Source organism: Meleagris gallopavo, chromosome 17 (assembly GCF_000146605.3).
Source record: "Meleagris gallopavo isolate NT-WF06-2002-E0010 breed Aviagen turkey brand Nicholas breeding stock chromosome 17, Turkey_5.1, whole genome shotgun sequence".
Classification (NCBI taxonomy): Eukaryota; Metazoa; Chordata; class Aves; order Galliformes; family Phasianidae; genus Meleagris; species Meleagris gallopavo.
In genome coordinates, this window is record NC_015027.2 from 10,756,493 (window position 1) to 10,770,049 (window position 13,557).

General features: G+C 43.3%; 1 long non-coding RNA gene across 1 annotated transcript; it reads left to right on the plus strand.

Annotated features, from left to right (window-relative positions):
- The first annotated feature begins 2,091 nt into the window (after window positions 1-2,091).
- On the plus strand, window positions 2,092-7,786 carry LOC109370367. Its single transcript, XR_002120460.1, has 3 exons — window positions 2,092-2,174; window positions 6,589-6,683; window positions 7,134-7,786. It is a non-coding gene; the product is annotated as an uncharacterized LOC109370367 (long non-coding RNA).
- Window positions 7,787-13,557: the final 5,771 nt, after the last annotated feature.

The following is a 13,557-nucleotide window of genomic DNA, read 5'->3' on the forward strand; positions in this document are numbered from 1 at the left end:
GCTGGCGTGAAAGGCCCAAGGAGGGAGCTGGCCGCTCTGATGGGGCATCGCGCTTCCTTCTTGCTGGCCGCCCTCTCCTTCAGAGCCCTGCTGGGCTCTGCTGTGGAGGAGGGCGGCTCTCAATACCTTTTTACTCGGTAGTTCGCACCTGGAGAGCTGACTACAGCTTCCAGCAGCCACTGGGTCTTGCTTTCGTTTTCTGATTGTTTTGGATGTTCCCGGATAACATTTGTCTTAACAGCGGCTTCAGTGAATGTTGGGAGTTGTAGTCAATTTCCTCATAGCACTTCTGTGTCTGGGAAGAGCCTTTACCAGGGGCAGGATTTCCAGGTAATCAGAGTCCGTGGAATTGATTCTTTCTTTACTATTATTATTTTATTATTATTATTATTATTATTTATTTATTTGGTTTTATGCCCCTTTAGATCAGGACACAGTGCAGCAGGGTGTGCCATCACATCAGCTCAGATGGCGCTTCCTCACTTTCTCGTGGTGCTTTAATTTCAAAGCAAGTGACTGATACAAAAGCATTTTAAACAAAACTTGTGCTTTTGACTTCCGGAAGCCTACAGAAATAAACGTCGGATTTATAGCTTTTATCTCTAGACTCTGCTTCCACGGGGTTTGTTCTCCTATAGACAGCTCACTTAGGCTGTGTTCATCCCTGTGCAGCTTTAAGCTGGGACAGCTGATGGCTGATGCAGCTTTCTGGCACGGCTGGCTGCTGCCTCGTGACAGAGCCGGGGCACCAAAGAGCTGCTGATTATTCACAACGGTCAGAACATGAATTGTGGCAATGCACATTTCCCTCCGGCCATCTGCCACCGGGATGTGGTTTTTGTTGGGGATGTGCCCCAGGAACCCAGCTAGGAGGACTTGTTGATAGGTGGCCCTTGTCCTGGCAGTGGTGTTTTTGTGATGCAAACACCTGCTCTACTGAAACCCATTGGCGATGCGGTGCCTCGTGCCATGCTCCTGCCAGCACCGGTCCTGCAATGGTAACTGTTGGCCATTAGGACCCTGATTTCTTTTGCACTGGTGACCCAGAAGTGATTCCTCCTTTATCTCCTACCAATTCCCCAGGCACCAATTTTTCCAGGCCTTTTGTCCTTGCAATCAGCTGGGGTCTATGCTGCCAAAAAAGTGGGATTTGCCATAAGGGGAGATGGCTCCAACAGCACTGCTGCTTTTACAAGAAGCCCCTGCCCTGATGCAGGAACCAGGCTGTCACAGATTTGTTCATCACTGTTTAAACAGAGGAGGGAGATTAATGATTAAACTGATTGTGAGCACCTTCTGCTGGAAGTGCCTACTACAGCAAACCAAGCCTGGTGTGATTAATGAAATCCATTGTGGCCATAGTGTTCATCTCTAATACTTCTTTCGGTGTATAAAACAAAAAGAGATTAGATTGAGATGGTTTTAATCCCTCAAACAAAGCCTGAAACAAACCCCAGAGCTGCATCTGTTTGGATGGGGAGGGAAAAACGCTATTGCTTGATGGAGGAGATGTAAATCAGAGCTATGTATTGCACATATGGCACTGTGTCTCTGTCCATAGGCACCTGACTGCTATTGCTGCTTCTCTTCCCCTAGATGGGCTCAGATATGTCCTTGGAGAACTACAGCCAACAACAAAACAAAGGGCTGATGATAGCACAGACCCTTTGAGAGAACTCATAAGGATGGACTGATTCAAGCACGCAGAGAATCGAGATCAAGTGGTGTGATCACATCACAAGTATGCATGGCATCTCGTCCAGGATGTATGCTTTCATGGTGGCATTGGGAAATGATGGTGAAAATAAAATATTCATATAAGAGAGTGGTGTAAGATTGTTTATAAGAGAAGCGATCATTGCTTTCCTGCTCAGGTGAGAAACTGTAGAAGAGGAGCAAGTAGCAAAAGTTAGTCTGACTAGGACAAGGATAAGGGACGTGTATGGGAACTGTTGGTTCCTGGCCTGAAGCACTGATGGCACACCTGGGGAAAGGACCTGGTCAGCTCTGGGAGCACAGGTGAAGGCAATTCAGCTGTGTGATAGGAAGGGATGGAGCCTGGCTGCACCTCTCTTAGACCTCATTTAAGGGCTGACTGCTACTGGGGAAGGATCTCTGGTTGGAGATGTCTTCCTTGTGGTGTTTTCCCTGTGAACCTGGATCTTCAGAGATGGGTGAGCACCTTTCCATTCACACTAGTCCTTTTGTTATTACACCTCCTGTGTTGCCCTTCTGCTGTGTTGATCTTTCTGATTGTTACAGGACAGCACTTTACTCTTCAGTAATTTCCCCTTCCTGTTTTTCCCCATCTTGTGATAACTCAGCTCAGAAAATAAGCCATGGAAAGGGCTGGAGAAGTCTCCTAACAGAGCCATTCAGGGCAATTTGCTCTGCTGGATGGGTTCTGAAAGGATTGAGATACTGAAACAGGCAATCCAATTTAAGCAGCCGATAGAGCTGTGTGTGTTGTCCTCCCCAGAGGGTCAAGGAGAGGTGAGCTTAAAGCTGTGCAGGCTCTTCAAGCCCAGTGTCAAGTGCACTGTTAGAAGCGGTGCTTTGAAATGAACGCTCTGTCTTCCAGGGATTCCCCTGTTGGGCCTCTTCATGAAGGAGGTGTAACAGAGGGTCTGGATCTCTCATGGTTACACCAGTTAATGCTGGCATGCGCTGAGCTGTGTGAGTGAAGCAGGACAGATCATTTCTGAGCATATCTGAAAGGCTACAAATCCAACAAAGACCTGAGTAGTGCTTCCACTTGGGCTGTGAGGGCAGCAGGCAGAAATGGAGCGCTGCAGGGAATCACCCTTTCTTATTTAGAGGAAGGAGACTGAAAGGCATGTTACAGGAAAGCAGACTGCTGTCTTATGCTTTCACAGCTAACTGTGATGGGAGAGGAATTTTCATCAGCATCCTTAATCTTCCTGCTGGGGGCTGACAGTCTTCCAGGGAGGACAGCACACATTCTAAGGTTTACTTTGCCATTCTCTCTCATATCTGTTTGAGTGATTAATTGCTTGATTTATTTTTTTTTTCTCTTTGCTTTGCCACACTTTCCTTCTGACAAAGGTTTGAAGTTATTTTGGTGTTCTACATCCATGCATGCTGAGGTGTCTTCCATGTTGCTCAACCTCCTGCTGCTGTAAGATGGGCAGCAAGAGGCGCAGGCAGGCGGGGAGAGTTTGCTCAGAGGTTGCAGTTGCCCAGATGAATAATTAAAAGCAATACGTGTCTTGCTTTCAAAGCAGTCCAGAGCTGCAAAGCCAGAGATAAGACTCCTGTGCGACCTTCCTTCCTCTTTGCTTCTCTAACATCCAAAGCTGTGTGGTCTGTACGTGCCCAGGTTCTCCCCAGTGCCAGGGATGGGAAATACAAGATGGGAAAGTGATTGGTAGGGATTGGCAAGGGGGAAGAGGATGGAAACTTCTGGTTTAACAGAAGGGAGGAGAAAGCTGTTATGGGTGTTAGCCAAGCAACATGCAGCAAAACAGAAGACCATCCTGATTCTTCCCAAGATGCCAGGTCCCCAAAGTGTTCCCAAGCTTGTTTCCCATGGTTATCAACATTATGTTGTTAAGAGCAGGAAGAGCACTGACACCAAGGTGACTCATAACACTGAAGTTGGGAGGAAAAAAAACTCTTGATTGCTTAAGGGTACATAAACATGGCCTGAGTGACTCAGTACTGCCTAAGGACAGAGCTGACACCTGGCTGTGTTCACTCCACCCTTGCCAAGCTGTGAGGAACGAGGGATGCAAAGGGAAAAGAATAGGATAATGGATTGAGTTTGTTATGTGGCACATATGAGCATCGTGCCAAGGTATCTATGAGTTAGGGATATAAATACATTGTGCTGTAGCTTTTAGTCACTGTTTCAGGTGTGCAGTTTGGAAGAATGCCATAGCTATCCCTCCAGACCAAAGCGTATGCGTAGAACTATTCTGAAATTCGTGGAGTCATGCAGCCAATATTGCAGGCCAAGTTGAATTGCTAGGGGTGACAGTCTGGCAGTTTGACTTGGTTTTGCTCCTGGTCCCGATGGGTCATGTGATGTATGTGCCACTCTGCACCTAGGCTCCTTCTTGACTTAACTACATCTCACTGAGGAGGAAAAAACTATTGTGGCAGATGGGGAAAGTTTGCTCCAGGTAGACTCTGGACATAGAGAGAGTCCAAGCTGAGCACCCAAGTCAGATGTTCTTGTTTGCATTTCTTCATAGGCATCCATAGGTCCTAACGTTGCCTTCAGTGGTGTTGGCCATCATACAGTTTTGCAACCATTAAATGATTAGATGTGACTTCATGCTTTGTGGGGGGAAAAATATCTCTTTAGGACTATCTTGTTCTACTTATGTATATGCTATGATTTGCAGTGATTCATGAAAGAATGATGATCATTAGACTGTAATTGAGCGTGTTGACATGGAGCGATCTTGGCTATAACACACCCTGCTCACTCACTGTTGTGGTCACTCATTTCATGACAACAGCAGCTCTACCAGGTATTTGTGTTTCATTGAACAACATGTTGTTATGGAAACTGGTGTTCTATAAATTATCTGAAGAGAGGCCTGATTCATTTCTTGGGAACAAGAGGTTTGTAAGAAAATGTGCAAGATCTATGGGTCATCAGCTACTTGGTGTCAATGGCAATGCCATAGCGTCTTGTGCAAGATCCGACCAGTTGTCCTTCATAGCAAATGTGTGCCAGTGGATGTGCCCAGCAGGAGCTGAGCTGGTTCCCATGCACATTCATGTGGCCCTTGCCAGGTGTGGAGAACACTAAGTGCCATCCACATGGCTCATGAGCTCTTAACACTTTGCCCTGGCAGGAAGGATGTGTCCTTTGGGCTTTGATGTTGACTTGTGGGGCAGTGGAGACTGAGAGACATTGATAATGTGATCTGAGAACCTTTTGCTCCTGTTCAAGCACTTACACTTCTCAGACAGATTGCATATGGGGGTTGGTCTCGATGATCTCTAGAGGTCCCTTCCAACCCCTACAATTCTGTGATTCTGTGATATGCTGGTTTCTTACCTTAAAATAAAGGAAGGAGAAGCCTTGAGGGATTTTTGTTTGGGGTATTTTGTTCAAAGAAAACTACCCTTCTGTCTGGATCCTCTTATTCACTAAATCCAAGAACTTCTCAAGACCTGAGCTGTCACCTCATTAGGAGCCAGGCAGTGCTGCCTGGGTGGAGGCATCCTGGATATGCGCAGTGCAAAGCTTTCAGAGAGAGCTTTTGCAGCCCTCATTACCTATGAGAGGAGAAGCTTTTCATTTCCAGAGCTGTTTCTTCAGCTCTTTTCAGCAGCATGAACTATGATAAACATGTGGGTGGAAAACCACTGAGCAGAAGTAATTGAGTGGCTCCTGGTTAGCTGGAGCTCACTCTACATGGTTGAGAGGCCCTGCATTAGTGTGAGTCAGGGAGTGCTATTCCCCGGCATCCTTCTCCATTTTAATGCTTTCAAACTGTTTAGTTCTTTAAAATTGATAATTGAAAAGGCTGTTGTTACCTTGTATGTGTAATCTTGAGGCCATAGTTAAATGCCTGCCCTTCTTGGCATCAGGACACAAAGGATGGGCAGGGGTTAGGTAGGGTGAGATTTCTGTGTGTGTGTTCTGTTAATGGGATCATACGTGGAAGTACTCCTTCTTTTCATCTTGCCTGTATCAATTCAAGCTGGGAAAGCTACATATTGCTTCTTAATGTTGTATAAATACTAGATTGCACTGCAGCAATTACTAGGTGCTACCTCACAAGAAGTGGAGTGCTCTGTATTGAAATGAGTGTTCAGAAAGAAACCATTGAAGAAAAAGAAGGATAAAAATAAAGTAATAAAACTTCTCATTATGTGACTTTGAGAGGTTTGAACAGAACTCAAACTGCTCTTTTCTCCTGAAACAGCTTTCAGCAAGTGGAGTTGGGATGGGAGATGCAGAGATGTCTGTATCCTCAGGAACAGTAGCTTTGTGGGGTGGTCTGAAGCAGAGACCTCTCCTCCTCTTGGCTCTGGAGGGCACCTGGAAATGTCCATCTTTCCTCTGCCAGTCTGGGCACGGAGAACACTGCAAGTGCTAGTAAAAGAACTTCCAGCCAATCATTTGCTTCCCAATCTGATTAGTGGGGGGTTAATTTGGGTGTTGTCATCCATCTTGCTACAAAAATACCCCATTCATAATCTCTCCAGAAAAACACAAATCTGGTGTTTTCACGTTCCAGTTACCGATTTCTAAATCCCCTTTGCTTTTGCCACCTTTCTGCCTCACTGAATGGAGGGTTGCCAGACTGGCGTGTATCCCTCTGGGGCCTGCTGCCCACACAGCAGGTAGCACATTCCAACTCGGAATAGCAGAGTAAGAGTTTGTAAGAGTGCAGGTCAGCTTGGGCTGGCAGGAAAAGGGGTTTGTTTTCTTTGCATGTTGCTGTCTGAGAATATTTTACAATGAAATAAAGCTCAGTATGAGTAATTCCCATTTTAAGCTCATAGTTATGTATAAGACTGCAAGAGGGGAAAAAATTGCCAAATAATAGCTGAGACATATCACTGAATTATGGATATTGGCTTCTGTTTAATTACTTGCAGACTGCACCATCCTTCTGGAAAGGCAACTGCAGGACTTTCAGTAGCATTGTTCAGCTCGCCTGCATCTGGCAAACGTCATTCTTTGGGATTAAAAAGTAAATTATTTTCCATTTCCACTGCTCAGAAGAAAAGAGGGGAAAAAAGCATATTTTCTCCCTATCTGGTGCTTTGCATCACTAAGAGGAGCATAACTTTGGGAGCTCTCTCATTTTTCTGCTATGCTGTTAGTGTAGGAACTTGGTACAGCACTGTGCAAAGCCAGAGGTCACTGCTTTATAGTGACATTAAAAATGAATTAATAGGGATGCTCTGGGTGCTTTAGCATCTGTTCCTCTCACCTTCCTTGCACTGCAGCATTAGGGGAGCACACCTCAGCATGTGGGGCCAGCAGGACTGAAGTCCCCTTGGCCTGTATATTCTGGGAAGTCACAACACCATGCATGCGTGGCTGTCAGAGCTCCATCCAAATGTCCCTGTATGAGACACACATACAAGCACACTGCCATCAGGCTTTCCTGAAAACTATATTTCTTTATTTTTTTGAGGTGGACTCCTGAGGATGAAGGAAGGAAAAGCTGTAACCACTGCTGAAGTCACAGGTGTGTGATGCTGATGGTATTAAAAGAGCTGAATGGAACATGAGCTTGAGAGGAGGCTGCAGGTTGGAAGAGCTTGAGATCAAAACATAAGAGGCATGGAAAACATGGAAGAGATTAGCCTCACATGCAAAAAAGGAGAGGGGAAGGAAAGAAACCATATTACAATAGCTTTATTGGTCATTTATTAAACAGTGAGATAAATCACGCTTGTAATTTAAAAGAAGTATTTCTGTATTCTTGCTGGGAGGATCTAGTTCACACTAGCTGTAAACGTGTTAGGACAGAAAAATCAAAGTGCTCAAATGCTGTGAGGCACTCCCATCGGATCGTAATGCCTTTTTGAAGCAGTAATTCAATGATTGATCAGAGGAGATCTAATTAGCTAACCACATTAAGTGAAAAAAGCAGCACCACGAAGAAAGCTGTGATGCTGTGGTTGATGGATCTTTGCTCTGCTGCGTGGTGGGGGCGTCTGATGGAAAAGACAAAGCTTCATTCAATAGATGACCTAAAAATAAACCCAAAGATTAAAAGTTTCCTTTGTCTTTCTGCCCTGCCTTTCCCATATTATTGCTCTGCATACTCCGGGATGTTTTAGGGAGTGCATAGACCCTATTTGTCACTGACATATTCAGCATTCAATTAACTGCTTAAATCTAATATTCACCCACACACGAGCTATGTGGGGGTGAAATTTAGGTAGGAATGCTACCTTAATAGAGTACCTTCTATTCTTGTTTCCTATTTTAAATATTTTCCTGTCTGCAAAGGCTGGGTGAGCTCAGTCACATTGGAAATGATATTCATGGACATGTAGTGCAGCTCTGGTCTGAGCTCACAGCCCACTTCTCCCATGGGTGTGTGACAGCAGTGTGACCTGCAACGTGGCAAATGGGAGATGTGACAAACATGAGGCCAAATATTGTTCAGTGGGATTGATGAGCACTTTGGCTTGCAAAAGGATATAGAGATCAGGCACACGTTTTGCTCGCTTGACAGCCTTTGGCCTTAGATGCAGAGAGACTGATGCATGTCTACAGCAACTCAGGTTCTCCATCAGAGCATGGTTAGGCTGACTGCTTTTTTGTATGTCTGTGCTTTGGAGTGTGGTTCTCCAAGTCCTGGAGATCAGGTTGATTTCTAAAGCTTCCAGTATGTTACATAGATGTTTAGAACCAGGTGAAGTCACTCTTGTTGGACGGGAAGGAGAAGAAGCTTCAGAAGTCTTCTGAAGTATCAGATATAGCCCTTCATGAAGAACTTCATTAATTTTTATATTGCCCCTCATTGCTTTGATTCAAGGATATTTCAGAGAGAAATACATGCTATCTCCCAGATCTTACACTTAAGTGAAAAAACTTCAGCTGAAAAAGGCCAAAAGAGATGGAGGCAACTACTTCCTAAAGTGCAGCTTGAACACCCCTACCAAATGAGCCTGTGTGACTCACCTACACCACAGAGTCTGGCCCAGAGCTACCAATCCTTGCTATTTCTTGGGTCAGCTTTGTGCTGCTTGTTGTCGGTGATAGGTAAGATACATGCTGTATCAGTGTTACCCCATATTTTATTCCAAAAGGGCAACCTATATACCAATAACAGACGTATTTATGGCTTTGTCCTTGAGATGTTCTTGTTTGTTCAGTGCTTTAGAAGTTTCTTTGTGGGGAAAAAGATGCTTCCATATAAAATGATACGTCTGCAGAGCTTGTGAAATACTGTGCTTCTCTTTGGAGCATACCAACATCCTTCTGAGCAGAAACCTCCCCAGCACCTTGCTGTGGGTATGGTAAAAGCAAGCTACTGTGACTTTTTATTGCCTCTGCATGCAGGTCACCCTTGGTTGCTTCCCTATTTCTCCTGATGAGTTACTAGCTCAGTGAGGTGAAATGCTATAGCCATCAGAAATTAGACATTAGTCATTCAGCTGCATGGTCGGTAAGTTACCCCAGCAGATTACCTCCAGCTAATGGGGGAAAAACTTGAGGTTGAAAGAGGTTGTTTACAGGAGTTGTTTGCTCAGGTGCTATAGCACTGGTCTTTAAAGTTGACAAGAGAATCTGTAATAATGGAACCTTCGTGTGTCTGTCTCTGAGCTTCAATTAATGCTTTGTTTAAAAAGCTGAAGTTTTATTTGTTTTTGCAGAAAATTAAACCGAAGGTGTCTGATATATTGGTATAGAGTCACCAAGGTAGGAAAAGACCTCTGAGATCACCCAGTCCAACCATTCACCTACCACCAATATTTCCCTATAAGCCACATCCCTCAATACAACAGCTCAATGTTTTTTGAACACCTCCAGAGCCAGTGACTGCACCACCTCCCTGGGCAGCCTGACCCAGCACCTGACCACTCTTTCAAAGAAGAAATTTCTCCTACTATGTGTATTATATACATCCCTAATATGCTGCTGTTCGACTTTGCCTGGTTTCTGCTACCATTAGTTTTCTGTATCAGCTGGTACTCCATTAAACTCCTCCCATATCTCAGTTTTCTTTGGATCGTAAGAGTCTTTTGGAAGGGTAGGAGAATGCTGGCAAAGTAATTGTGTTTATAAAACAGAAACATTGTGTTCCTCTTTATTTACAATTATTGTACGTGGAAATGGATCTATTACTTGTTTCCTGAAATTAGATATCCCTCATTCAGACACCTGAAGACCCATTATCAATGCCATAATTTCTGTTTTGCTTTGTCTGTGGGAGAGTAAATGTCCTTTATTGGCCTATCTCAGAAATAGCATCTCATTAGTTGGGAACTGATTTAGAATTCTTTTAATTCCACATATCACTAAGGCATATATGGGACTTCCAGGGAAAATCAAACCACGTGGAAGCAATAAAGACTGGCAGTTACGTCTGATCAACAATAATAATCTGGTGTCCAGGGAAAAAATAATGACGTATTTTTCTTTTGCAACCCCTCAACAGGTAGCAAAATGGCAGTTTTGCATTTTTGACCCGCTAGAAAATTACCAACAGGCTTTTTGTTTGGAGGGGGTTTGGATGAGGGGGAGGTGAAAAGGCAGACAGCGGTAAGGACTTACAGCAGATTCTGATTCTTTATTTTGTTTGACCCGATTTAACAAGCTTCCTCTGTTGAAATATCACAGTCTATGTTGGGAATTATGTCAGGAAGCACAATATGTGCAGTGTGGGTGAGTGAGCTTGCATAAACTGTCAATGAAGATCAATTATAGGAATTATTGAATTACACATTAGATAAGTAGCAGATGACTTTTTGCATGCAAGCACGGTGTTGGCTATTTTTGTCTAAATTAAAATACAGCCATACAGGCAGTGAGAACTTGTCACTAAGCATCACAAGCTGCCTGGGTTTATTGATTGTTTTTTTTACAACTGAAGTCCTGCAGTCCCCGTGGTTCTGGCACGAAGCGCTGAGCAAACGATGCGAGAGAGCATCGATCTACCAACAGCCCACAATTTATGGGCAGCTTGGGCAGAAGTGGCTCCTGACAAGAGAGTTGACAGGGAAGAAAAATGTTATTTAGCAGCTGCCATTTTCTGATCTGCTGGAACTCCTGATTGATGCAGTGCTTTCCTGTTCATACCACGGCTGGGTGTTGGACAAGAGGGTGCACGATGCAGGCTTTTTATGCCTCTCACGATTTATAAATATCCTGTTTATTGAAAGTTTTTGAAAGTCTGGATGGTGTTTTTGCCCAGGAGGTGGGAAGACGGGCTGAGGAACAGCCATCCTTTAGCATTCTCATGGTGGCACGTTGGCATTGCTGTGGCTGTGCCTCCTCCTTGAGGAATCCCAGCTTGGGAAAACTGAGGAGCAGTTGGATTTAAGAGCTCTTTTCAGTGGAGGAATAGTGGAGGAGATGGATCATCTTTTGTTGTTGGCATACTAAGAGGCATCCCAAAGAAACCCAGAATACGGAGAGGATGGAGGACAAAAAGACTATACAGCCAGCATGAAAACACTCTTCTATTCCAGCATCTCCCATTCTAAAAGCTTCATCTCCAAATACCTTTGCTATTTCATGGTGGATTGAGTTGATGCAGAACTCAGCCTTCCCCACTGCTTTCCCTGCCGTCTTATGGAAGATCTTAAGTAGCAGCCGGTGGTCAGCATTAGAAGTGCTGTTAGCAAAATTCCTTAGTCTAGAACTTTTTGTCATTTTTATTTGTCGTTTTAAGGTTGGCTGTTGGGCTTTTTTTCCTACTAATTGTTGGATATGAAATGCTGACTGATTCCTGTTTCATGATTATAAGGTTTAGTGAGTGTATTATTTAAGATGGCCCAACAAATCTGCACCTCTCTTTGTTCCCAAGAAAGTAATTGCTATGAGCTGTTTTCACCCTCTGGGACAATTCATAAATGCAGCTTCCGATCCATTTCAGAGTATCAATGCCCAGGACTTCTAATTGCTCTGAGGAAAACTGGATGGCTGAGTGATGGGATGAGCAGAAGGTGGAACATATTCTATTTGTACTTACATGATTCTCTCAATTACAGAGGAATTTGAAACACAAGCATAGAAACGCCTTTAATTAAACACTAATTTTTAAGCTAAGGAAGGAAGTTCTTCTGTAGTGTTTTAAGAAAAGTAGTCCTGATTCTTTTCTATTGCAAGAACCATTTGTTCTACAGAAACTCTTCTTTTATCTGGAGTTTCCATTCTTTTTTCAAAGCCAGTATTTCAATATTCACCCATCTGTTAAAAATGGCCAAATGCAACTTCTTGGAAGACTGTGAACACTGCATCACTGCAACCATCTCCCACCATTTATTTATTTTTTTTCCTCTCCATTTGGTCTTGTAGCCAAACAGCAAAGGAAATGTAGAAGTGTAAGAAAGCAACGTGAGCCAGGCCAACAGCAACTTGACCTGCAGCACAGCCTGCAATTGTCATTCAATCCCTATTTGAACATTAAGTTGTCTCACCCTTTGCCACTGATTTCTCTTAATCCTTTGTCATCACAATTCTTATAATGGAAAACTGCTTAAATATCAGAATTCTACAATAGTTACTGTAAAATATTTCTTGGCCTTCAAGCAAACAGTATAGAACTAATTCTAGGAGGATTAAATAAAGTAACATGTAGGCTGCCATGGCTGATTTCTTCAAGACAGGAATGAACACACCCACTCAGAGCAAGAACATCTGAAATCTGTAAAGTACCAAAATCGTGATTCCAAATTAAAAACTAGACAGGCAATCAGAACTGAATTCCTTTTAGTCTTACCTGGAAGAGTCCTTCTGCATTAAAGCTGTCATTGACACATCTGATGCTTTTATTTTTACTCTGAACTACTGCTACTGTTGCTCTTTTATACTCTGTTCAGGCCTGCCACCATCCTGCACAGCTGCTGTGCACAGGTTGTTGTTTACTGCAATAGTTGGAATAAATCTTGGAAAGCTAAAAATTAGAGCTGCTTTTAAGCTCAGATATGTGAGTAAGTCAAGTCTACCATTATATCTTAGATTAATTCACCACAATTAGTAACGAGGCACTTCAAAGGAGTTTGCATAACTTTAGCAGGTTTACTTAAAAAAATATATCTTTAGATTAATAGAATTTGTTATTCTATAGGTAAGTATAAGTGAGTAGTTTTGCTTTTACGTAACAGGCCTTGGAACTCCTCATGCATCAATCTAACCCAGTGTTTTCCATGGGACTCCAGATCCATCCTCTCCAAGCTCACAGTGGGACAGCAATACATGACTTACTTTCAATGCCATCTCCCTCACTCCTAAATTAATTCTCATTCTTCCACCTTTCTGGAAGTCAGCCACAAAGATTTATGGGGATGCTACTCATCAGGATTGGATGTGGAGATGTCTGTCTGGCACACCTCTGTTTCTGCCTGATCTCAAGGATAGAGATCAACGAGGGAGAGCCTGCTAATGATATTAAGGCAGAATTAATCTTTTGGGGGTGCTTTCCCTTGATGGTGGTCAGAATTCCAGTCTGAATAAAGCCACGTGGACTGGATTGAGTCAGAACTTCTTTCAACACAAATCAGGACCACAGGAAGGTGAGGAACACCAGGTTTCTGAATGGAAGCACAGCACGAGACACTGAAGCACTTATCACATCCCACAGTAAGTTATTGTTGTGGTGTCTTTCATGTGGATTTATTGATCTTAGGGCAAGGAAAAGTCCTCCTTTGAACCACCAGAATTCGTTTGTCTTAGGACCAATTTAAGGTTAAACTGCTAATCAGTTTTAACTGTGCTCTCAACTGAATTTCATGCCTTCATGATAAAGATAATTCATATTTTCCTTTGGAATCTGGGTAAAACATAAATTGGTGTGACCATTGTGTACACAATTACTGTATTTAAATTCTAGGATAATTATTTTGTTGCAACCTGCAATTTCTAGATAATAAACTGTA